Source organism: Carassius auratus, chromosome 33 (assembly GCF_003368295.1).
Source record: "Carassius auratus strain Wakin chromosome 33, ASM336829v1, whole genome shotgun sequence".
In the NCBI taxonomy this organism is placed as follows: Eukaryota; Metazoa; Chordata; class Actinopteri; order Cypriniformes; family Cyprinidae; genus Carassius; species Carassius auratus.
Window position 1 is genome coordinate 2854833 of NC_039275.1, and position 27561 is coordinate 2882393.

A 27561-nucleotide genomic window follows, 5' to 3' on the forward strand; every position below is an offset into this window, starting at 1 on the left:
CTTTTGTTAAAAATTATGTAGGAAAAGTAACAGATAAATTTATGACAAGAGTGCACCCTCAAACAGGAGTTTTGACCTTTGTTTAAAAAAAATCACATTTTAGAAATCATCAGAAATTATATATCGACTGAAAACTTAAAAATCTCAAAATTCATCCTTTAAAACCCATTTTAAAATCAGACATTGCATTAGCATGTAAATGGTGCATCAAAATCATGTTACAAAATGTTTTCAGTCATGAATTATAAAAATTTAGGTTTGTATCACGCACATTCAAGTCTATCAAGTCTATCTTCAAAAATGTGAGTGACAGTTAAGGGGTTAATCCAATTTTCAACTTTTGAAGATAATATAAAATTAAATTAAACAATAATAATATTATTATAAATATTAGTTTTATTATAAAAATTAAATGAAAAATGTATAGTTATTCCAAAAATTCAATTCTTAAATTACTAGTATTATTCATATCGATTAAGTCAGTTTAGATTAGTACAATTTAAGCACAAATTATCTGTTTAGCACAAATTTAGTACAAATAAGCTGCGAAGATCATTGATATGGCTTCTTGATATTAGAATAGCTTAGTAGCAACAGATTTATCATTAACTAAAATTAAAATCCTTAAAAAGTGTTAATAAATCTTTAAAAATATATATATTTTTTTCAGTCAGAGTTTTTCAGTACTATTATTATTAATATACATTTTGAATTACACTGTTGATATAACAGAAAATTTTTTAGAATGCAATTGTTACAGGATCGAGTTTTTTTCATAATAAATAAAAGACAAAAGTAGATTACACCAGTAATAGAGGGTCGATTTTTAATTGTAAGAAGAAAACAAGTAGATAAAACAGAATCAAAATACAGAGTGCAAGTGTTAGAGGGTCAAATTCTGTTTATACTTAATTATTACTTATTACTATACTATTATTACTTAACACGTAATTTTAAAATATTTTTATTTCATTTTTATATTTTTTAAAAAATATTAAATATTAATAAAAGCTATAATAGTGTGTTGATAGTACTAAAATATTGTATTTTATATTGTAACATATTGTATACAGTGCAGCAAATAGAGTTATTTTTAAAAATAGTATGCAGTGGGCGTTATACTGCATTATGCCTGTTTAGTCCAGTAAATAGATAAGTTATAATTTCTCAAATAAAGGTTTTTAAAACAATGCAAAAATATATTTTGTAAGTCCAATCAAATATTGAACATTAAGAGGACAGAATTCACTTGATGTGTAATTCATCACTTGAAACGATCAAACAGAGGAACTATTGTGGTTGCTCATCTGGGGACAGTAAATTGTGCATACTTTGCACAGGACACATGCAGCATGCCTAGTATGAGTAATAATGTTAATATTTGCATGCATGCGTGCACCTGTATGTTTTCCAGCTGGTACTCCAGGTCCGTCCGCTCGGTCTTCAGAAGGTCCGTCTGATCCAGCGCGTCCTGAAGTCCTTGAGTCAGTCTGAAGATGTGGCTCTTCTGCATGTCCAGCTGCTGCTGCAGTTTGGCTTGCTGAGAGAAAAAGATGGTGTCATATAACACTGGGTATGATAAAGATGCTCGATTACACAGCTCTCAAAGCTCAGAGTACATAAAAATCTTACATGAGTAAAACAGTGATAAATCACTCCGTTACAAGTTACAAGTCACCAATACAACTTGAGAAACGGTTTAAGAGCATCTGATTTTAACAGTACTTTACAGTATTTTACTCGCTCAGAGAAGAACTAGTCCTAAAATCCAAATAAAACTAACACCTCAGTATTGCAACCAATCAAGGCCTCTTAAATGTCTCCAAACAATCAAGTCTCACTAAAGCTCAAGCTCTCAAAAAAAGCCACAAGTTAACCAATATCCTTCAAAAAGGTCTCTCTATAAACCATAGATAAACTAATGTTCAGTAAAATCTACGAAGCAGTCAAAAAGACCCTTAAAAGGAATTGTTCACCCAAAAATGAGAATTTGCTATTACTGTACTCACCCTCAGGCCATCCAAGATGTACGTGGTTTTATTCTTCAGTGGAAGAGTTAAGAAGATTTGTAGCTGAAACTGTGGTCCTTGGTGATTCATAACATCACTTTGAGTCAAAAAAGTACATAAAGGCTTCACAAAATGTATACCCATGGATCCTGATGATATATTAAGGTCTTATGAAGCGAAACAATCAGTCTGTGCAAGAAACTGAATATTATTACCGGTAATCAGGCAAATACCACGTGTATAAACGTTGTTTTCCTTGATTTGCTTTTTTTAATTCTCAAAAATGTGCAGCCGCTGACTTGCATTATGCATCAGGTTTCAGCTAAAAATCTTCTTTACTCTTCTACTCAAGAAAAAAAAAGTCACCTATATCTTGGATGGCCTGAGGGTGAGAATATTAACAGCAAATATTAATTTTTGTTTCCTGTATGTATATTTACAACACTGTCAAAATGCTGTAATTTCAGTTCAAATATTTCATTTATTTGGCAAGTATGTACCGTATTTTAAGGACTATAAGTCGCACCTGAGTATAAGTCGCATCAGTCATGATGAGGAAAAAAACATATATAATTCGCACTGGACTATAAGTCGCATTTATTTAGAACCAAAAACAAAGAGAATACATTACCGTCTCCAGCCACGAGAGGGCGCTCTATGTCTTCAGTGTAGACTACAGGACACTGAGCAGCATAGAGCGCCCTCTGGAGGCCAGAGACGGTAATGTTTTCTATTGGTTAATTTCTCTTAGTTAATTTCTCTCTAATCATGTCAAATTAATTTTTATAAATAAGTCGCACCTGCCTATAAGTCGCAGGAACAGCCAAACTATGAAAAAAAGTGCGACTTATAGTCCGGAAAATGCGGTATTCTGAGTGCTAGAAAAGCGAAGCACCTCGTCCATGAGCCTCTGTTTGAGCTCTCGCTCCGTCTCCAGCTTCTGCTGCAGGCTACGTGCGTTCATCTCCAGCATGGCGTGTTTCTTCTCCAGATCGCTCAGCTGATGAAGACATGTGGTCATTTAGCAGATGCTTTTATCCACAGCGACACACATGTGCACTGGCACACTTACAGTATCAGAAAGACCTTCAGCTTTGAGTTTCTGGTCTTTCAGGGCCTGTTGCAGTACCAGGATTTCAGCTTTGTGCTCTTTGACCGCCAGTTCAACGCTCTGACGAGACTCAGAATTGCGCTGCTCTGCACGGAGTCTGGAAAACGAGAGCGAGAGAGAGTTATTCAACAATAAAGTGTTGGAGCGACACAATACTGTATGTCTCTTACGCCGTGTTTCTATCTCTATTCTTAACATTTATTATGTAACTCTTATATAACCACGGGCACTTCTGGCCCTGTGGACATTTAAAAAATACTTTTAACACACTTTCTAGTTTTTTTTGGTCCAATAGTTATATATATCACAGAAGAATAATTTTTTTAAAGCTATATACATAGCTAGAATTTCAGACATTTTATTTAATAATCCATGATAATTTGCATTAAATATTTACGTGCATTCATTTACATTTGCATTAATGTCAACATTTTTATCATGCCTTCATTTATCTCTATATTTATTTATTAATTATAAATATAAAATATTTTATATTTTATATTATTATTTAATATATCTAAGTTTTCATTGTATAAAGCTTTTTATAAAGTCCTTTAATATCATAATAAACCCACTAAATGTATATTTATTTATTTATTTAGTTAGTTAGTTAGTTAGTTATGTTATGCAAATGACATATCCAAATGATGTATTATGTCAATATGCAATGAAAAATAATATTTTGGAGCAAGGCTTTACACAGTACATATATATTATTTTATATATCCCACCTAAATATATGTAATAAAATAATGTAATTAAAAAAAATAATAAAAGAGAAATGTTTGACATTAATTATAACTTTATTTGCTAATAATATTTGCATACATTTTCTATATTATACATAATTTATTTTACACTATATAAATATTTTCAATGTAAAATAAAATCTTTCATTGTTTTTATTTAGGCCTGATCAATTTATTTAATAATTAATAATTTTATTTGCTAATAATATCTGTATATTTTTTCTATATTATTTACATCATATATTTTATAATATGCAAATATTTTCATTGTTAATTAAAAAAATATTTAATTGTTTCCATTGAATAAAGCTAGGCTAGAATCCTTGGTTCACTAATGTATTTTTAGAGCTGCCTCACAGTATAGTTGTATTTTGTTTATCACTGTAAAACTGCTTTGGTCAAATCAGTGTTGTATAAAGCGCTATATACTGTAAATAAAGGTGACTTCACTGCCTTTGTCATCACAATCAACTCACTAAACTGAATGCTATTCTTGACCACCCAGACTCAAACTAATGGCTCATTATGGAGGAGTCTCTGTCATTGTCCAGCTGTCGTCCAGCTCCCGCAGTCTAAACGTGTGTGTGTGTGTGTGTGTGTGTGTGTGTGTGTACCTGTTCTGCTTCTCGTTGTCCAGTTGTCTCTGTGTGTCTCTGGCTCGGCGCTCCGCCTGGTTCTTCTCCTCCTCCAGAGCAGATCTCCAGTTCTCACACTGTCTGTCCTTCTCCAGCAGCTCATCGTTCAGCGTCTCCAGCTCCAGCACCTGCTCCTCCAGCATCGTACATGTGGTCTTCAGCGTCTCGATGTTCTACACACACAAGCACATCATTTCTAGAACATCAGACTATCACAATGGACCCTATCGTAGCATAGAAATACACTGATAATATTGTTGCTTGAATTAAATTTTTTCCTGACTTGTCCAAATTGTTCATAATTACTTATAAATATATAAATAATTAAATATTATAAATAAGTAGTTTTTATTATTATTTTGTTTTAGAGAGAATATATTCACAAATAACAATGTCTAGCAGATAAAATATTTAGAGATTGCAGATGACTGTAACTTTATCTAGTTAAATACATTTTAAACAAATGTCATTTAATTTTAAGCTAAATACATCTTAATTTTACTTGCATTATTATTATTATTATTATTATTATTTATTTTAAAAGTTTCCCACCCATCTTTTTATTATTTTTTTTAAGGATTTTATTAATTTCCAAGACTTTTCCAGGTCTGGAAAATGTATATATATATATATTTTTCATAAGTTTAAATACATTTAATCTAAATAAATTTTACATAAATGCAATTTAATTTTAATTCAATTATAATTGTATTAAATACATCATATCTAATTCATTTACATTTATTTTCATTATAGAGGTTTCTATTTTATTTGAATAATTTTATTAATTTCCAAGACTTTTCCAAGCTTGGACATTTACATGATTTTATAAGTGAAAAATATTGCATGTAAAAACATTTTAAATAATTTTAATTTCAATTAATTTCATTTAATTTCATTATTAAATTCCATTATTTCCATTGTACATTTTTATAAAAATCAAATACATTTTATTTTAATATTTTATTCTAATGAATTACATTTTAAATATATATATATATATATATATATATATATATATATATATATATATATATATATATATATATATATTATCTAAAGTTAAATCATTTGAATATAATTTTATTTACATTTATTGTTATTACAGAAGTTTCCATGATTTTTAAAGACTGCACTAGTTAAATGTTTTATAAATGTATATTTCAATTTGAAATCTTTTCTTAAGACTTTCCAGGCCTGGAAATGACCATTTTAAAAGGGCCTCTGTGACGATGGAAACGTTGATTAATAAAAGAAACAGATCATCGACCACTCATTCAATACATCTGCTGCAAGCCGACAGATGGCATCTGAGGAACGGCGGGATATGACAGCGAAATTATGCTGACAGATGCAGAAAGGAAGCTGCAGATTTTTCTTTTTGATTTCATTAGCAGGTCCGGATCTCAGAGTCGCTGCCAATTGGGATCGATCCTCTGAGAGCCGGCGGGGGTTCGAGGGTGTCTTGAATCGAGCAGATGTGCATCTCAGCTGCACGACTGGATATTAGCGAGCTTCAGAAAGACACAGAAGGAGAGAGAGAGTCTCCAAATATAGCCAGCATGCTTTTGCCCCTGTGAAGTCCAACGCTGGCAGGGCAGAGGGGAGCAGCGAGTGAATATGACACATCTCTGCCTCCTACCAGCGTCTATGATTACCATCCGCTACTGTTATACAACAGCAATGACTGCACACCTACACACGCGTCCCACGCGCCTACATCACCTCTCACACACACACACACACACACACCTCTCCTCATCTCGCTGCGGCATCATCACACAAAACAATAGAACCTGCGAGCATCATTTTCCAGCTTATTAAACGCCTTTGTTTTGGCACTGAAGTGGACAGCTGTGATTTGATGTTCTTGTGCTGTTATATTAATTATCAAACCGTAAAACAGCCATATCATATATATATATATACATTTTTATTAATTTCAGAGACTTTTCCAGGCCTGGAAAGGACCATTTTTAAATTGTCAGATATTTATATTATTTTTTTAAATGATATTATATTATAATGTTATGACATCAATCTAATTAAATTAAATGTTAAATTAAAAATAATTTTTAAGAATTATTAATTGATCAATTTAATGCATCTTTGTTTAATGAAAGTATTAGTTCTTTATTTAAAATTTTTTAAATAATTTCAAAAATCCTACCGAGCTCAAACTTTTAAACAATGTTTACATTATTATTCACATATTCCTATTTACAGGTCATTATTATTCCTAAATTCCATAATGCTTCACTTTTGTAGTGTAGTTCTAATGAATGAGCATATTTAATAGAAATAAAGTTTTGAGATGTTTTACAGAACGCCTTTTAGCCCCCTAATGTGTTAAATTCTTACAATGCACTCATTTTCGAGACACTAATGACAGCTAAACATCTTCTCAGAGAGAGCGGCATCTGTTAAAGCGGTGCTCATCACCTGCGGTGGGCTCTTAAGTGCAGCCCACGTCTCTCTCCTGCTGCGTCCACATGCGTCTGTGACTCACACACCTGCCGATGTGTGTGTGTGTGTTGACTCTACCTGTTTCTGGTTGTTGAGGTGCATCTCTCGGTCGGCCACCTCCCGGCGCAGGCGCTCCATGTCCTCCTTGAGCTGCAGTCTGTCCTCGTTCTCGTCCGTGGCCTCGTCCAGTTGTTTGGACAGGTAGAAGTTCTGTCGGTTCAGCTCAGAGTTTTCCTGCGTCAGCTGCGTCAGCTGTTCCTCCAGATCCGTGATCACCTGAGACAGGTGCAACAGAGATTATGTAAGAGAACCAAGATGGCATTAAATGGTAAAGGTATAGTACACATATACACGCTAAACTTCCATCTTCAAAAGTACGAGATATTATGAAAAAAGTCATATTTTTATTCAGCAAGGATTCTGATCAAAAGTTACAGTAAAGACATAATGTAACAAAATAATTGTAATTCTAAAAATTACATTAATAAAACATTTACAGTACGTAAAATGTATATGTAATTGTATTCAAATACAATTTATTTATTGACTTAAAAGTTATACTCCTCTACTAATCTCTAAATATTTTATTTGCTAAACATTGTTCCTTGTAAATGTTTTCTCTATAAAACTTCAAAATTATAATGAAAATATTTGTCCTGTCAAACTGAAAAAATTTACGGAAAAATAAAAGATTGCTATTTTAGAGAAATGTTGTAATTAAAAAAAAAAAAAAAAAAAAAAAAAATATATATATATATATATATATATATATATATATATATATATATATATATATATATATATATATATTTGAATTTGAATCAATTTGAGAGTTCGTAGTGGGTCAGTTCGGGAGTTCAAAGCGGGATCGCAAATCATTTGAATCAGTTCGGGAGTTTGTAGCGGGTTCGCGAATCATTTAAGTCAATTCGGGGATCAAGAATCATTTGAATCAGTTCGGGAGTTCGTAGCGGGTTTGCGAATCATTTGAGTCAGTTCGGGAGTTCAAAGCGGCATCGCGAATCATTTGAGTCTGTTCGGGAGTTCGTAGCGGAATAGCGAATCATTTGAGTCAGTTTGGGAGTTCAGACCGGGATCGCGAATCATTTGAGTAAGTTCGAGAGTTCAGAGCGGGTTCGCGAATCATTTGAGTCATTTCGGGAGTTTGGAGCGGGTTCGCGAATCATTTGAGTCAGTTTGGGGATCGCGAATCATTTGAATGGAGCCACAGGAGGCCAAATTCAGACCCAGAACAATAAAACCCACAGAAGAGGTGGGAGTTCAAAGGAGGAATCTTTATATTACCAAACTGCAGGGAGAGGAAGAGTAGATATAAGTCATGATCTGCAAGATTAACCACAATCTGATGTGATCCGACCACCTCAGAGAAAACCAGTGTTGAGCTGCTGCAAGAGCTTTTGAAGCACAGCAGCTGTGGTCAAAGAGTTCTCGTGTGTTCTGATTGGTGGAGGATGATGATGAGTGGATAAAGACTAGAGCAATCAAATAGTGAGACAATGATCTGCTCACCATATATATACACACACACACAATTTTATAAAATAAAATAAATGAATATTAAATTAAATTAAATTCATTTAAATGAAGTCAAATTCTGCAAATGATGTATTTAACTCATCAAAAGTGACAGTAAAGACATGTATAGATTTATATTTCAAATAAAACTTAAATGCATAATTACATTTAATTTATTTTAAAGTTATAATTATCTACTAATGTAACCTGCTAAACACTGTTCTTTGTGAATTTATTATCTATAAAATTACAAAATGATAATAATAAAAAAAGTCCAGTCATTATGAAACTGGAAAAATAATAGAAAGTCTATTGATTGCTGTTATTAAATTAGATGCAAATAAAATTAAATACAATTTATTTAAATGAATCAAATTCAGCAAAGATGTATTCAATTCATCCAAAGTGACAGTAAAGACATTCATGAGGTTACAAAAGATTGTTTTCAACATTAATAATAATCAAAAATGTTTCGTGAGCAGCAAATCAGTATATTATAATGATTTCTGAAGAATCATGTGACACTGAAGACTGGATGAATGATGCTGAAATATCTTCAAATAAAAAACAGCTATCAATTAAATGTAGCTTTGGTGAGCATTTCTTTCAAAAACATACCAACCCCAAACCACATAGTATTTGTTTTATAATATTATAGTACCAAAAAAAACAAAAAAAAACACTGGTATTAGTATATTTGAGGACTATTGAGGCATTATTTGCTATGGTTTTCTACATAACTGTCTTATTGTTTTGTGCTCGGATTTACTTTATATTATTACATCACAAATGGGAATTTTAAAGCCAGACTAAGTTAAAAGTTAAATAAGCTTGCTAAAAACCTCCCAAGTATGTGTGCTAACCACTAAACCACGGCTCAATCCTGGATGAATTTACTGTTTGCTACTAAAGTGCCGTTCTCCATCTTTCTGCCTCACATCTTCCTAGTGTGTTGGCGCGCAGCAGTGCCAAGCTCTCCTCTGGTGCGGAGGAGGTTTCTGCGCTCATTATTATTGTCATTACTGTTAAAGGCACAGAGCCACACTGACCCACTTTAACTACTGACCAGAGCTTGTTTTCATCTTTCACTGATTATGTAAAAAAATGCATCTGTTTGCCTTCTGAATGGTTGTTTGCACAATGCTGTGTGGTTGATGGGGTGTTATGTCTGGTTACAGGGCTCTTTTATTGTTCGGGTTGAAATCTAACAGTAGGCTAAGATGAGGGAAGACGCCATTGTGCACTTTTAAACTGTGAGATATTTAGATACAAGTTAAGCATTGCAGGACGATGAGGCATCATACGGAAATAAATAGAAACATTTGCTCATTCAGTTCTCATAGCACAACATCTAAAATTATTCAAATAAGGGCCATCTTGCCATACTAACCTTTATAGCATGTGTAAATGCCTTTTAATGCTATTATTACATTATATAACATTATGTTTATTTTTAAGTGTTGTTAATGTAATTTGATCATTTATTTTTATAAAGTAAAATTATTTACAGGTCATCTTACCTATTTAACTAACAGAATGTAAAAATGTATTTTTATATTATAATATATTATATTATAAAAATTATATTTATATTATACTAATGTCAGACAAAGCCGAATCCAAGTAAAAGAGATTCATCTGAAAGGTAAATTTATTATATGACTTATGTAAAGGAATATGAATATATGCATATTTAATCTTTTATATTTAACTAAGAATAGTCCAATTTATTTAGAATAGAGTGATTTCACTCAGTTATCCTATAGATGTCTGAAATGAAAAACCTAAATAATAACATTGAGTATTAAATAATAAATAAATAAATAAATAAATAAATAATATATATATATATATATATATATATATATATATATATATATATATATATATATATATATATATATATATATATTTATTTATTTATTTATTTATTAATTTTTTTAAATAACATTAGCATCAAGATGCCACTTGGGCCTTCTCTGTCTTACTTATCTTTTCATTAAGAAATAAAACGATATTTTTCACTCCACAAATCCAAAATTAGTACACAGACCAAAAAAAAATAATTATATTCAACATAATGTCAAATAGTGTTTTCTATTGTTTCTCAAAACTTTCAAACGACTAAATCTCACAAATTCTGCTATTTAGATGAAATTACTAAAATATGAAGAGCATATCCATTCATTAAAAATTAATTCATTTAAAAAATAAAATAAAAATCATTTTGGCAACCACACAACACCCTAGCATTTCTTTTAGTGTTGCACTGGTTTTTATTATGCATGTAATTCTTAAAATAAAAGTGCATAGGAAAATAATGTTATTTTATACCCTATATACTATTCATAGTACATCTCAAAAATAGAGAAGATCAAAGCGTGTTTAGTGGAAAGAAGCTGTCACCAGGGGCTGGGATTATAAGAGCTTACGAAAGAACTCACTGAGACTGACAGCGAGGCTTCAGACATTGAGAATAACTGTTACTAGTGCTCACACAAACCCTAAACCATGACTATGAGATAAAATAACAGTGATGCTTGACTTGCCTTACATGTTTTCATTCTAATAAGACAATGGAAATCTCGTTTTCAAGTTTATGCGTTCATCTGAGCTCCAGCTACGATTGCAAAGGAGTATGATGAAGAAAAAATGTAATATAACTCCTCGGCACAGAGGAGAAGATGGGCGTCTAAAAACAGCACTGGGACCGGTTGAGAATATTGCATCGGTGGAGACGCTCTAACAGCTTGAGTGTGGGTGGACAGTGAAAGTAGGGCAGAGATGCTCTGTGCTTGATTATAATGAAACACACTCCAGGGACAACACAAACAATCGCTCTTCAGAAAGCAAGCGTTCCCCAAATCAATGACTGCTGGGCGAACAACTTTCAGGATGCCTGAACAAGATGCTTTTGAAAAGAAAATATATATATTTATTTATAGAGCACATGCCATTTTTATGAGCTCCTTTTAATTGAGAGATAATTTGCTACCCTGTTGGGCTGTTTTAATGAATTTAAAAAAAAAAGCAGATGCATTTACTGATCCAGAAGACACACTTTAGCCTTCAGACTACCATTTAGAATTAGTTTGGGGCCAATAAGGTTTTTTTTTATTACAAAATAAATACTTTTATTAAGCATGCATGCATTAAATAGTTTAAAAGATTTTTTTTTTTAAATCATGATGTTACAAAAGGTTTCTATTTTAAATAAAAGCTTTCTTTTCATCTAAAAAATCCTTAAAAAAATGGCACAACTGTTTTCAGAATTTATAATGATAATAAATATTTTCTTTTTTTTCTGAGCAACATATTTTCATGATTTCTGAAGATCATGTGACACTGAAGGCTGGAGGAATGATGCTGGAAATTAAGGTTTGTATCACAGGAATAAATTAGTTTTTTATATTTTCAATATAAAATACACTTACTTTAAATTGTAAAAATATTTCACATTATTACTGCTTTTACTGTATTCTTGATCAATGAAATGCAGCCTTGGTGAGCATGAAAGACCTGTTTTCAAAAATATTGAAAAAATCCTACCACCCCTTAAACTTTTGAATGATCGTGTACATTGTTTTAAACCAAAATGGTCATATTCTAAAAAAAAAAATATTTATTTATTTATGAATTTAGTTCGGAGTCAGATGCTGCTTATGGAAACTCTTTCTATCAGTACAGGTAGGACTTGTATGGGTCACATCTGATGAGTCAAACACAGAGAAAAGCTCTTTTACATACCGCACAGCTGTCTCGTAGGGCATCAAACTTGCGTTGGATTTCATCCCGATGGGCCTTAAAAAAAAAAGAGAGTGAAAATGGTCATGTTTGCGAGAAGTGCCCACTCTTTGCTGCCTGGAGTTCTGCAGTAAAGTGCATTTGAGCAGATAGCAGCGGCGCTGAGAAATCATCTCGAGTGTCATGACAGGTGTGATGTCATGCATGAGAGCGGCGGGCCGCGAGGATGAAACCGTGTCAAAGATGCATTGAATCTGAGCGCTGCAGAAGAGCGTGGGAAGATGTTTACAGCACCGTGAAGATGAGGAACACAATGGTCCACTGAGAGATTACACAGAAACACACCATTACTCGATATAAAGGAGATGCGTGGAGTCTGCAATATGGTGGTATGGATTATATCGACTACTGCTCCTTCAGAAGCTACTTTGAAACTTTAGCTTGCCAAGACACAAAGTACTAAGATAAGACACAGTCAAGCTGCCTTTTGCTCAAGTTACTGAAATTTACAGAAATTTCAAAGGTCTCTAAATGCTGAAAAACCTGCTGAACACAATGTACTACAAGCCTTCTGTCATCGTTTTATGAAACCTTCAGTTTCAAGTGTTTTATTGCTAAGAATAACTTTGATTTTGTTAGTAATGTTTCAAGATAAACACTTATTGGACTGAAGCAACTTAGGTTCACTTCATTATGCAGACATCATCTTTTAGAAAACTCATGTTCACATGTTAGACTTTTGAGGAAGGGTTATTTGTTCATCTCTCAATCATCATTGTATCGCACTGCATTATATGTTTTGATCATCAAACTAAGCTTTTCAATATCATCTTCCCAAGACATATTTACTGACGACTTATATAATTATCTGCTATACTGTTATGAAGATCATTCATTTACATTACAAGCATCATTTCGGCCATATAAATGTCAGCATCAGTGTTGGGCAAGTTACTTTTAAAAAGTAATTAGTTACAGTTACTAGTTACTTCTTCCAAAAAGTAACTAAATTAGTTACTCAGTTACAAATTTTAAAAGTAACTAGTTACTTAAGAAAGTAACTATTGCGTTACTTTCAAGTAAAATTAAATTTTAAATGCTCAAATGTGACCCCACCTCTACCCCTCTTTAAAGGAACTTAAAATACATGTGCATGTTCAATTATTTATGATAAATCTGAATAGTATAATGAAATGGACACTTAATACAATACATTATTAACAGAAACATGAAACATTGTACACACATCTGAAGTGAGACTAGCCTCCAATCAAATTCCATGTATGTAGATATTATGTTTATATAGTGGATCAATGCAAATAACACGATAGATTTTTGGGAACTTTTGATATTTCCTTTTATTGTTTCTTTAATTTCTTGAAGGAAAAAGTAATGTATATACTTCTATTTAGAGAAGGCTACTGTTGGATTATTTGGGCTCGTCGCCATACCTGTCTCTCGTTGACTGACTGGCTTGTGTTGTTCCTTGTGTGTCCTGTCATGAGCGTTAGTGATGATGGGTCGTTCGCGAATGAGCGTTAGTGATGATGGATCGACTCGTTCGCGAATGAGCTTTTGAGGAGTCGTTCGCGATTCGCGAATGAGCCGACTCTAACAGCCGGCTCTTTTAGTTGAACTTCGGGAGCTGGCTCGCATATCTGAAGAGCCAACTCTATTTTTTCAAATTTAGCCTATAGAAATTAAATAATTATGTAATAAAAATTGAAATATTATAGTCAAAGGCATTTAAAGAGCCGTTTGTGAGCCAAAGATCCGGCTCTTTTCAGTGAGCTGAGTCAAAAGAGCCGAATTCCCATCACTACTATGCGTGCTTTCGAACACCCGCCCAACTCTACCTCTGATTGGCTTACAATGAAATTTTACTCTACCTCAGCCAATCGTCAGCATTTATGGGCTTGTCTCGTGCTTTGCCCACTAACCAAGGAAGAACAGTAAAAAAAAAAGTATTTGCCTCTTGCTCAGAGATCTAGTTGGTCTGATGAAAAAAAAGAACAGCTTCATCATCAGTTATAGTAACGCGCCGCATTTTTTGGCAGTAACGGTAACGGCGTTATTAAGATGAGAAGAGTAATCAATTAGATTACTCGTTACTGGAAAAAGTAATGCCGTTAGTAACGCCGTTATTTATAACGCCGTTATTCCCATCACTGGTCAGCATCTGCTCCAAATTGTATATTTTTGCTCAGAACAAAAATTGTGGTGTTAAGTATATTTTATTCCTCCGTATTCTCACTGTATCAAACTATAGAAGCCATAAAAGCCTTAAAAAATCAATAAAAAAAAAAACATATGTGACCCTGGAGCACAAAACCAGTCTTAAAGTTGCTTTGGCAAAAAAAAAAAAAAAAAAAAAAATTTGTATGGGTCAAAATGATTGATTTTTCCAAAAATCATTAGGATAAGAAAAGATAATGTTCCATGAAGATATTTTCTAAGTTTTCCACTATCAATATCAAAAACCTCATTTTTGAATAGTAATATGCATTGCTAATAATTAATGTGGACAACTTGAAAGATGATTATCTGCAACCGCAGATTCCAGATAACCATACATCAATGGAAAGCTTATTTATTCAAAATGTACAAAAAAGTGTTAAAATGTACACTTAAGACTGCTTTTGAGGTCCAGGGTCACATATGCACATTTAATTAAAGTTCAACAAACAGTTTCATATGTATATACCTAAATCACATTTATTTATTACTGTACTGCTAACTATTTTCTAAAAAAGTAATGTGTGAAACAGTATGCACTAAAAGACATTTTTAACTATAGTATGCTACATACAGTAGCTGATCTCAGTCAAACGCAAATGTTGGTCACACTTTACTTTGGGGACCAATTCTCACTATTAACTAACTATTAACTTTTGCCCAGATTAACTTCTAATTTGCTTATTATTAAGACTTAGTAAGGTAGTTGTTAAGTTGAGGTATTTAAGGCATTAACATGTGTTTTATGAGTACTAAAAACAGCCCAAAAGGACATACTATGCATGCTAACTGGTTAATAGTGAGACTGGTCTCCAAACTAAAGTGTTACCTTCTAAATGATGAGGGACAGTATTGGATCATGGTGACCTCTGGGACATTCATCACAATGTAAATCCTCACCCGGAGGACGGTGATCTCCTCCTCGGCCTCCGCGGTGGTCTCCTCCAGCTCGGTCTTGGCCTGTTGTAGCTGGTTCTCCAGAGCGCGCCGGGACGCCTGCAAGCTGCTGATCTGAGCTTCTCTCTCCTGCAGGGACAGCGTGAGCTCCGACACCTGCCTCTTGATCTCCAGCTTCTGCTCCTCGTGCTCCAGACCCATCTGTGGATGAGCACACAGCAGGACTACAGTCACCGGATGATAAACACCACTCCAGTGCATCAATAACCTCTTGTGAAGCCAAAAGCTGTGTGTTTGTGAGAAACAAATCCATCATTAAGGTGTTTTGACTTCAAACGATCACTTCCTGTTAAAATACGAGGACCCTATCCGTAATATTGCTTTCTCTGGTGAAAAACTGGTCTGGTCTGAATCAGGAGAGAAATCTGCACTGATCAAACACTGTTTACAGCTCTAAAGAAAAATGCGAGTGGATTTTGATGTGAGAGGAGAACGTGAGATGGAATTTTTCACTGGAAGGAAGTGTTATTATGAATTATGGACTTGCATTTTGGTCAAAAGTGACAGATTTGAAGTACAAACGGCTTAATGGTTGATTTGTTTCTTACAAACATGTATCTTATCATAGATTATTGTGATGTTTTTATCAGCTGTTTGAACTCTCATTCCGACGGCACCCATTCACTGCAGAGCAATCATTGATGAGACACAGATGCAATGCTACATTTCTCCAAATCTGATGAAGAAACAAACTCATCCTAATCTTGATCAATCTTCAGCTCATTAAAATTTTTGGCTGAACTCCTCAAGGGCACATTTTCCACAAAAAATGGCATTGCTGTTATATTCAAAAAAAAAAAAAAAAAAAAAAAAAAAAAAAAAATATATATATATATATATATATATATATATATATATATATATATATATATATATATATATATATAGATATATATATATATATATATATATATATATATATCTATATATATATATCTATATATATATATATATATATATATATATATATATCTATATATATATATATATATATCTATATATATATATATATCTATATATATATATATATATATATATATATATATATATATAGATATATAGATATATATATAGATATATAGATATATATATATATATATATATTAGGGGTGTAACGATACGCGTATTCGTATTGAACCGTTCGGTACGACGCTTTCGGTTCGGTACGCGGTACGCATTATGTATACCGAACGGTTCGTTGGAGTAATTAATTATATTTGAAAAAAAAAAAAAGAGAGAGAGAGAGAAATATAATGATATGCGTTCAACAAGGTAGCCCAATAACCCAAACAACGTAACAGGCAACGCCCCTGACACTCCCGAAGAAGAAAAAAACACCATCTTATATGTTTATGTTAGGCTACTCAGCAGGCGCTCGCTCACTCAGTACGCGCTGAAGGCTCGTTGCAAAATAGCCAATGCGTTTAACAGACTAGAAATGAGAAGATCCTCCAATAACCAACAGGTCTGGTGTTTGGGTGCACTTTGGATTCCCTTTAAGCTATAATGGTGATGGCAAGAGAGTGGTGGATAAATAAACAACGGTATGTCGCATCTGCAACATGACAGGGTACACCAGCGGGATTACAAAAAAAAAAAACCAGCGGGAATATCTGGGATATATGCGTCAGTACTATCTGGGAAAAGACGAAAAAAAGGAGAAACATGCACGCAGCAAACTATCCCTGCAGCATTTAGACACTATAGCTTACAGGGAATCCAACCCAAACACCAGACCTGTTGGTTATTTTAGGATCTTATATTTCTGGTCTGTTAAAGGCATTCGACATTTTGCAACGAGCCTTCAGCGCGTGCTGAGTGAGCGAGCGCCTTAGGGGCCGTTCACATATCGTGCCTAAAAACGCATGGAAAACGCTAAGCACGTCTTTCTCCTCCTTTCCAAAGCGCTCGGGCAGAAGCGCTCATGAGGCGTCTGTCTTTGCTAAGCAACAATGACGTGCTCTCTCCATGAGACGCGGAAATTTCAGCGAAGGATAAATGGATTTGCAGCTCTAAAAATCGCTTGCAGTAGCTCTGCTACTAAATTTATTTCAAAATTGCAATCCATATACAACTATGATCAGCTGATCCTTCATCTTCGCTGATCTCTCAACGTTGTTACGGGAAAGGATGAAGCTGATTGGTTGGTTCTTGTCACATGACCCGCGGTGCGCTTGCGGCATTCTGAAAAGTTGAGATGTTTTTACATTTTGCTGTATCTAAAACGTATCGAACCGAACAGAACCGAACCGTGACATCTGTGTATCGTATCGAACCGAACCGTGAATTTTGTGAACCGTTACACCCCTAATATATATATATATATATATATATATATATATATATATATATATATATAATTCATATCATCTTTGATTACTCTAATTAAAAGAATTTAAAACATTTAAAACATTTGATTTTTTAAAACTTAAATCAACAAATTAAAGGCAGGTTTTTTTCAGTGATGAGAATTTGAAAATAATAATATGATACAAAAAAAAAATCTAAGAGTTTTAGAACATATCGTTTTCTATTAGTTTTAGACTTCATTTTCTTCATGCAAAATGTAATTTATTTCTTTGTTGATTTGGGGGTGAAACATGATTCATGAAGTCAGTTGAATATGTATAGCATTTTACACAATACAAAAAGTTTTAAATCAGCTTTACAAAAATGCATGTTATTAATGTTTATAGCAATAATATATTCATGGCTTACATTCATATTAAACAGATTAGAGCTTGTGACTATCATATTAATCACAGGCTCATATTAATTAAGACATGGTATATTTGTCACCTAGCTGGGCATTTAAATGACCTGAAAAAAAAAGCGGGAACAAAACAAGAAATGTTCAAAAGTTGGGGGTCAGTACAATTTTTACTGTTATTTGAAATAAATTAGTACTTTTATGCATTAAATTGATCAAAAGACATTTATAAAGTAAAATAAATAAATTCAAAATAAATGCTGCTCTCTCGAACCTTCTATTCATCAAAGAATCCTGAAACAAATGTATCAATGTTTCCACAGAAGTACGAAGCAGCACTACTGTTTTCAACTTCTTACTCATTGCTTTTGATTCGTTCGGGGTGAAATATGGTTCACAAGTCTTATCATCATGTGATTGTCTTGTTTGTCGCTCACCTCTCTCAGTCTGGCCTCCAGTTCCAGCACTCTGCTCTTGTTAGTCTGCTCTTGTTGTGTCAGTTTCTCCAGATGTTCCTCCAGCTTTGCATTCTGGGCCTCCAGTTTTCCAGCCTGAGATTCCAGATAAAACTTCTGCTGCCTGAGCTCAGATATCATCTCCTCTTGGGCTTTCCTAAAGGTTACAAACAAGACTTTGAGAGCTTTTCTCACAGAGTTTCGGTCGAGCTAGTCTGGTGGGAACAGCATCTAAATCACATGCACTGGTGACAAACTCAACAGGGACAATATGAAGCTGTTAGAAAGCCTTGATATAATGAAAATACAACAGGTCATCGTTCATTAACTCTGTCCTTAACCCTGAAAATCTGCTATCATGGCACATTAGCCTGAAATTAACCCTTTGCATTCACCAAACACATTTCATATACAAATATTTATGGTTCATTGATGTGAATAGCATGAAATTGACTGTGAAAATACAATCTTAATACTAATATTACATCGAAGCATAAAACAATAAGCCAAAAGACCCTTGCAAAAAAAATACTGTGTTGGTACTACGGTAAAGCGATACAGATATTGTATATACAAATATTTTTTAAAAATATTTTATTTGTTATTTCTATTAGAAAAGTATTTGTATTAAATATTAAAAATATATTTTAATTTATTTTTACTTTGTTTTACAAACTATAACTTATAATATAATAAAAGGACATTTCTAGAAGACCCTTCACAATATAACATAATATCATAGTTTATTTAAATAGTTTTTAGTTTTTCTTATTTCTGTTAGCAGCAATACTTTTTTATATTTTCAGTTTCCATTTTAATTTTTGCTTTTGTATTTTTGCTGTGTGCTTTTGTATTTATTTATTTGTTTATTTTTTGATTCGCTTTCATTTATTTCATTTCAGTTTTAGTAATTTTAGTACTTTTTTAAGTTTAAGTGACTGTCGCAGATATATACTTTAACGCAAAACAAATGTATTTGCAAAGAACACAAATATGTTTTACTGTGTATTTTTCGACATTATGTGGCACAGCTTGAAGCAGAAAGGCTAATTGCTTTTACATAACAACAACAGTCAACAGCAATATGATAATAACAAAAAACTAAATTATTTTAATAATTAATAATGTACTGAAAATAATCCAAACAAGCTCTTCAGTCAAGTAATAGTGTGTTAGTCTAATTGTAGGCTCCAGAAATGAGTGAATCAGCTCAGGTCTGTAAACTCACATGTTTTTCTGCGTGTAAATGCTGCTGTTGGCTGCCAGTTTGTTAGCCTCGGACAGCTCAGCGATCCTCTGCTCCAGGCTGCTCATCTTTGACTCCATGGCATTGATCGTCTACATAAAACACAGTCAGATCTGACGCCATCATTCAAAGCAGAACCTTACTTCACTAATGAAGAGACCAGCGTGTATTTCTTTGTGCTGCTCAAGCTGGGAATCAGTACAGTCAACCAGTCTTGTCTAAACAATATTAGCCTTTCTACAGTACTGAGTAGGGTTATTATAGTTAACTAAATAAAATTATTACTCAAAATAAAAGTAAATATTACAATTGTTAATATATAAAATATATAATGAGAATTTACTGAGATACTATATATGTGTGTGTGTGTGTGTGTTTATATATATATATATATATATATATATATATATATATATACAAACACACACACATTTTTATTTAGTTGTATACAACAAGTTGTATAGTAAAATAAATAATTAAAACTGAAATTAAATTAATAAGTCTCTTAAACTCTATAGATGTGTTTTAAAAAAATAAAATATCAGAAACACAATAAAATTACTAAAACTTTAATTAAAATTAACATTGTTAAAATTAACAACAGAATATATATATATATATATATATATATATATATATATATATATATATATATATATAATTATTATTATTTTTTTTACTTTAATACTTTTTTCATAATTATTCTCATTACTATCAATACAGTATTTTTACTGCAATACAGTAAAACAATTATTATATACAAAAAATCTATTTGAATTTATTGTAAAATAGCACAAAGATCAGTGTTAATTGACAAGGTCACACTATCTCATTTTTCTCAATGAACAATGATAGTCTCTCAGAAAAAAGCCAAATAATGTGTTACCGCTGTCTGATCGCTGATCACTTTTCCCCGCTCGCGAGATTCCTCCTCAAACGTGCTCTGCTTGGACTCCAGCAGTTCCTTTTCAGCCAAATCAGCCTTCATTTGAGTCTCTAAAACCTACAAAACACAAGCACTTGGTTATTACACCTGACAAACGAACAGAGAGAGCCCTCAAAATGAGCCCTTTAATGGTTTAATCTAAGTCAGGATATTTTATTCACTCCCTATAAAATTAATAATGAGCACTAAAGTATAGTGAAGTACAGTATAGTATAGACTCAGTGTTGGAGGCAAATCACTCTACGTTGAACAGTACGGATATATTTCACAAGCAGAAGTGTGTGTGTGTGTGTGTCCCGACCTTGATCTTGTCTTCATAAAGCTTTTTCTTCTGTTCCAGGTGTGTTTCCATCCGCTGCGCTGTTGCCTGGGTTTCACGCAAGTTCTCTTCGAGTTCCTGCATTCAGACGATAGAGGAAAAACAAATGCCACTGAGACTTCATAGGAATATCTGTTTCATACTGAGAGTTTGACTGGGTATCTTTCCCTGAAGAAAAAATGTAAACGCGTGGGACTTCAGTTAAAGTCTAAATCTTATTTATTTTGGGAAAAACAGAGGTCATTTTTTTTACTGATAACATATTTCCATTAGTGCTATTCAAAATTGTTTATATACTTTCAAAGTATTTATTATTTATTAATACTAGATTTTGTTCTTATCTTTAGTGTTTTCATTTTTCATATTGTTTACATTTTAAGAATCTTGTGCCTTTGTCATTATTATTCATTATGTCATTATATATATTTATTTATTTGTATTTAAGTTAATTTATTTTTTATTTCAGTACTAATAATTTAGTACCTCAGCTTGTTTTTCACATAGTACTGTATTTAGATATTATTTGTGATTTTTTCAATTAAAGAAAAATGTAATACTTTTAATTAACTTGTTAGTTAATTGCAAATTACTGTAGCATACATTTAAAAAAACTGTAAATTGTTTACTATTGCATTATATGTAATTATACAGTAAAATACAGTCAATTTTAGCATTTTTGGAAGTACAACCCATAATTTTTACTGCAAAAACAGTAAAAGTTATTATTTTATATATATAATTTTTAGTTAGTTATTAGTTTATGTACAATGTATAGTTTATTCAAATTGAGTTTTTCCATATTTTTGTTAACAGTAATATTTTATATTTTTAGTTTTTAATTTCATTTTATTTACATTTTAAAATATTTATAGTTATTTTTATTTCACTTTTAGTCAGTTTTAGTACTTTGACTCTTTTAAAAATAAAAGTTTTACACATAATATTTATATCTTATATCAGCCTTATTTCAATTAAAGATTTTTTTAAATAGATAAGGCAAGGCATTTATTTCTACAGCACATTTCATACACAAAGTGAATACATAAAATGAATTAAAATAATCGCAACAATAAAGCATAAAGCATAAAGCAGAGAATAAAGCATTTGAAATGATAAAAAAATTATTAAAAAAGCATCAAAAGAGTATGAGTATACATAAAATACAGTGCAAACACTGTAGTGGATAAAGTGGATATTGCTTCTGCTGCTGATTTCAGGTAACATTCATCCTAACCCAGGCCCAGATTCGGCCCAGTTTCAAACACCAGAGGAACTTAAACTGAATAATGGTCAATGATTTTTTTCATCTTAATGTCAGAAGTTTGATAAATAAGTTGGATTCAATTTGACTGATGCTGACATGCATATAAATCATCCAGCTAAAAACACATCGTCATTGTGACACACATGATCGTGGCCAAAGACTGAGATGATCCACTGCAATCTGTCACTTTTGGAGACGTGACAGGGCCAGAGAGCATGCTGGGAGCTGTGGAAGAGAAGCCGTGACACTGCCAGGCTAAGCAGGTTGAAAAAAAAGGAAAACGAATAAAACTGAAAGTGTGTGCGCGTGTGTTTAATGCAAGCGTGAGGGTTTGAGAGGCGTGCGTGACTAACAAGCGTAGCGCGTCTTAATTAAATAGCTTTCCTCCGTGCATTTGACACCTCCAGACATTTCTGGAGCACAGCAATCGCATTTCTTTGACATGTTGTGTTGAAGTGAATAACTCCAGTGTTTACCTGTTTGCTTGTGTGTGTGTTTAGGATACAGTATGTGTAAATCAGCAGGAGTTCGGCGCTCGCTGGCGTCTCAGGCTTACCATGATTTTGTCGGCCATCTGTTGGATCTGCTGTGACTTGGTCTGAATGTCTTCTTTGAGTTTAGTTTCTCTCCTTTCCACCATCTCCAGCCTCTTGACTTGGTTCTCCAGGGTTTTCTTGCCATCCTGTTCCATTCCACATAAAAGGAAAAACCACATTCTGAAGATGTTCTCCTGGCAACTTAATTTTATTCAAGTCAAAAAAATATTACTTAGCATCACTTATTCAAAAATTGAATGCATTAGATTTCACCAACAAATTACTTTTAGATCAGGTAGAAATAGCTCATGGAACAGTATTTCTATTAACAAATCAGATTTTAAAGGTTACGTTGTGTATAAATTGTAAACAATGAGTAAAATTAGTAAAAATATATTGAGTCTTGTTTCCTGAAACATGTATAAAAATTTATTGAGTTTATGCTTGAAACAAGAAAAAATATCTGCCATTTGGGTCAGACAAATAAAGTTAAAAGGGAAAACAATATTATTTTTAATTTCCCACTGGTAAATTTTTCAGATTTTACTTCTTTAAGCCTTTTTTTTAAACTGAGAAAACATGACTAAATACTCTGCAAAAGTTTTTTTTTTCAAGTACAAATGTTTAAACATTATTTCATCAAGATTAGCAAAATTACTTGATTTGACGTCCTGTTTTCTGAAAAATGTATCAAAATTAGGTTTACGGATAAATTGGATAATAAAATGTAATTTTATTAAAAGTGAAAACAATATTATTTTTCACACCACAATGGCAGATATTATTATTATTATTATTATTATTCATTTTAAGCAAAAACTTAATAAAACAAGACTAAAAAACTGATGTCATTTTCTTAAGTAAATATGTCTTGATTTAAAAAAAAATAGATATTTGTATTGGAAAACAAAACAAAACAACACTACTAATTAATTTTTTTATGCAGTTGTTGAACTGGAAAATCACATCAGTACACTCATCAACAAAGAGCCAATCAGCTGTGAGCTTTAGGCTAAATGTCAGCAGAAGAGGATTACAATGGGTTAATTATGTTGTTTACATTTGCATTTATATTCATGCATTGGGCAGATGCTTTAATCCTAAAAAGGTAACACTGAGTTCAATCTCTACACCAGTGGTTTTCAACCTGTGGTCCGCGTGGTATTGCAGGTGGGCCGCCAATTATTTTCTGTTCATTTCCAGTCCATTCTAGGGCTGTGCGATTAAAAGAAAACGTCCTAAAATCACGATTTGAGCGTGCGCATATGCCTAACTCCAGGTTCACACACTGTCTGTGATGCGCCTTTTTTCTGAGCCAATGTTGACGGATCAGAGCGTTCTCACTGCGGTAAAAGGCTAGAAATAAAAACGTGCGAAAATAATTCATGTCTAACATATGAGCATAGAGTGAATTTGGGGATTCAGGATTTTTTTATTTATTTATTTTTGCCACAAGTCTATACATTTTTTACATCTTCACTATAGTGATAATTTTGACTTATGCCTGTTCTAGAGATGTTACAACTTTTTGATAAAGCTCTGGTTGGTTTTCTTTTGGAAATATGTTTCAAGTTAATCCTGAATGCATTTATGACTGTAAAAGCACAATTGCAAAATTGATGAAAAAAATCGCGATAGTTTTTTTTTTTTGTCCATATCGCACAGCCCTAGTTTATTCAATAAATATAGTTTAAAATCTAGCTTCTGAGTACTAAGTTATTAACCCAACAATAGCGGGGTCAGTTAATTTTTTTGAAGTGGGCCGCGCAAACATATGTGTTTGGTTGTGTGGGCAGCGAGTTGAAAAGGTTGGGAACCACTGCTCTACACTTTATTTCATAATTTCATTATTACAGTTTGAGCTGGAGGAATTGTTTATTCATGCTAATTCTTTGTGCAATTACAATAAAGTTGAATCTGATCGATCTTAGTCATGATATTTGCAAATATAGCCATTTGAATTCATTCAGACAGTGAAAAGTGTCTGTTGAATCCATGCAGTGTGTCAGAGGAGTCATAAATCACCTCAGTCTCTCGCAGGCGTCTGCGCAGGCTGTCGGTCGAGTCCTCTCTGGTCTGCAGACGCTCCAGGTCTCGCTCCAGACGTTCTTTAGCCTGACGGACGTTCTGCAGGAGTTCAGTGGCTTCTGTACTCGCCTTCACGGCCTAAAAGAGAGAGGGAAGCTGCATTGTAAAAACAAATGTATAGAAAAAGGCTAAAAATTCTACTGTAAAAACCTGTTAAATGGTTAACTATAAGTTAACTCACCATATCCCGTGAAAAACTGTTAATGGTTCAACATGGCAATATATGTAACTCCAAATTATAAAAATTATAGTTTTTGAAAGTACAAACTATAAATTAAAATATAAGTTCTTTATAGAACAACAACAGGCTCAGCACCCGCCTACTTCCACTCACTATTACAGTATGAATCTACATCTCCTCCAGAAGTCTAAGATCCGCTAGTGAGTAACACAAGCATGGTACTATCACAGAGAGGCTCAAAATCACTTTCCAGAACATTCTCGTTCACCATTCCTGGCTGGTGGACTCCTACAGAGAGGTTCAAAATCACTTTCCAGAACATTCTCGTTCACCATTCCTGACTGGTGGACTACTACAGAGACGCTCACTCAAAATCACTTTCCAGAACATTCTCGTTCACCATTCCTGACTGGTGGACTACTACAGAGAGGCTCACTCAAAATCACTTTCCAGAACATTCTCGTTCACCATTCCTGACTGGTGGACTACTACAGAGAGGCTCACTCAAAATCACTTTCCAGAACATTCTCGTTCACCATTCCTGGCTGGTGGACTCCTACAGAGAGGCTCACTCAAAATCACTTTCCAGAACATTCTCGTTCACCATTCCTGGCTGGTGGACTACTACAGAGAGGCTCACTCAAAATCACTTTCCAGAACATTCTCGTTCACCATTCCTGGCTGGTGGACTACTACAGAGAGGCTCACTCAAAATCACTTTCCAGAACATTCTCGTTCACCATTCCTGGCTGGTGGACTCCTACAGAGAGGCTCAAAATCACTTTCCAGAACATTCTCGTTCACCATTCCTGGCTGGTGGACTACTACAGAGAGGCTCAAAATCACTTTCCAGAACGTTCTCGTTCACCATTCCTGGCTGGTGGACTCCTACAAGGAGGCTCAAAATCACTTTCCAGAACATTCTCGTTCACCATTCCTGGCTGGTGGAATGATCTTCCCACCCCTATCTGGAGTGCAGAATCCCTGACAATTTTCAAGCGACAGCAGAAAACTCACCTCTTTCAAAACTAGCTTTACATATTAAACATTATATCACTTTAACCAAAATATACGGTTAGAAGTTATAAAATAAATACGCAGCAATTTGTTATTCTGTGATACAAGAAACACATTTTTCTTTTGAATTTCAGGCAACTAAAACCACAAGTGTTTTTTATGTTGGTTTTTTTTTTACTGTAAATGTACATTAATAATTCAGAGGGGGGCCTATCATCTAACTACTGCTGTGTGATCCATGAGATCTCAAAACACATTTATCTAAATAGTGCTTTATACAACACATATTGTTTCAAAGCAGTTTCATGTTAATAAACAGGAAAATAAGAGGTATTTATGTTGTAAAATTAATAAATTATAAAACATTAAATTTTTTAGCTATATAAAGCATCTCTGCAAAAGACAATAGTGTCATCATTTAGCTCAAGTCAGTACAATCTTGATTTAATTCAGTTCAATAACAGTGTTGGTGTTGCAAAGATATTTTCAGTTTTATTATTTAAAGTTATTATCAGCTAGCTCAGTTCACTGAATCAATAATATTACTGAATATACTGTACATTTTTAATCAAAAAAATAATGTTTGAGTTCTTCAAGCAGGGCTGAATTTGAAATAAATGTGCACAGTACCTTGGCAAGCTTCTCCTGGAGTTCTTCCATCTTTACTTGTTGCTCTGCATTGGTCTGAGACATTCACAAATAAACAAAGCTTAAATATGAAAACAGCTGCATTAGCAATTTCCTTATGTTCCAGACTGGTTAGTGCTGGTTGATCAGCGAGGCGATTTATTTCATTTACCATGAGAGTATTGTTGGTTAAGCTAGTTAGAACTGAAATACCTTATGTTGGTCTTCCCGACAGCAAATGTAAAAATAATGAGTTGTCATATCAGATGTACCTTCTGCAGTTTAGTCAGAAGTTCTTCCATCTCAGCCTTGCCTTGTTCTTTAGCCTGCAAAATGAAAACATAGACTGATGGCATCTCATCGAGCGTGCATCAGCAGGACCGTCCTCGCTTAGATCCTGAACAAACCTTCTGAATCTTCTGCTGGTATTCCACAGCCTTTCTCTTGAGCTCCTCGCTGGTCAGGCGAGACTCTTTCAGCTCGGATTCGTACAGGTCACTGCGGCGGCGAGCGGCGGACAGGTTCTCCTCCAGCTGACGAATAGAAACACGCATTTCCTCCAGCTGAGCGTGGTACTCCTGCGGGGGCATACGTGGTTAAAATGCCACTTTAGCTACAGAAACACATCGTTTTATTATTTAGCTCATGTGGACATGTACTGTATGTTGCAGATGCTTTTATCCGAAGTTTCTCGCAGTGCAATGTAATCTGACAAAAGAAATAACTTTAT

General features: G+C 33.4%; 1 pseudogene; it reads right to left on the minus strand.

Moving 5' to 3' along the window:
- LOC113052729 (citron Rho-interacting kinase-like) overlaps positions 1-27561 on the minus strand; it is a 54730-nt pseudogene that overhangs the window by 16890 nt on the left and 10279 nt on the right.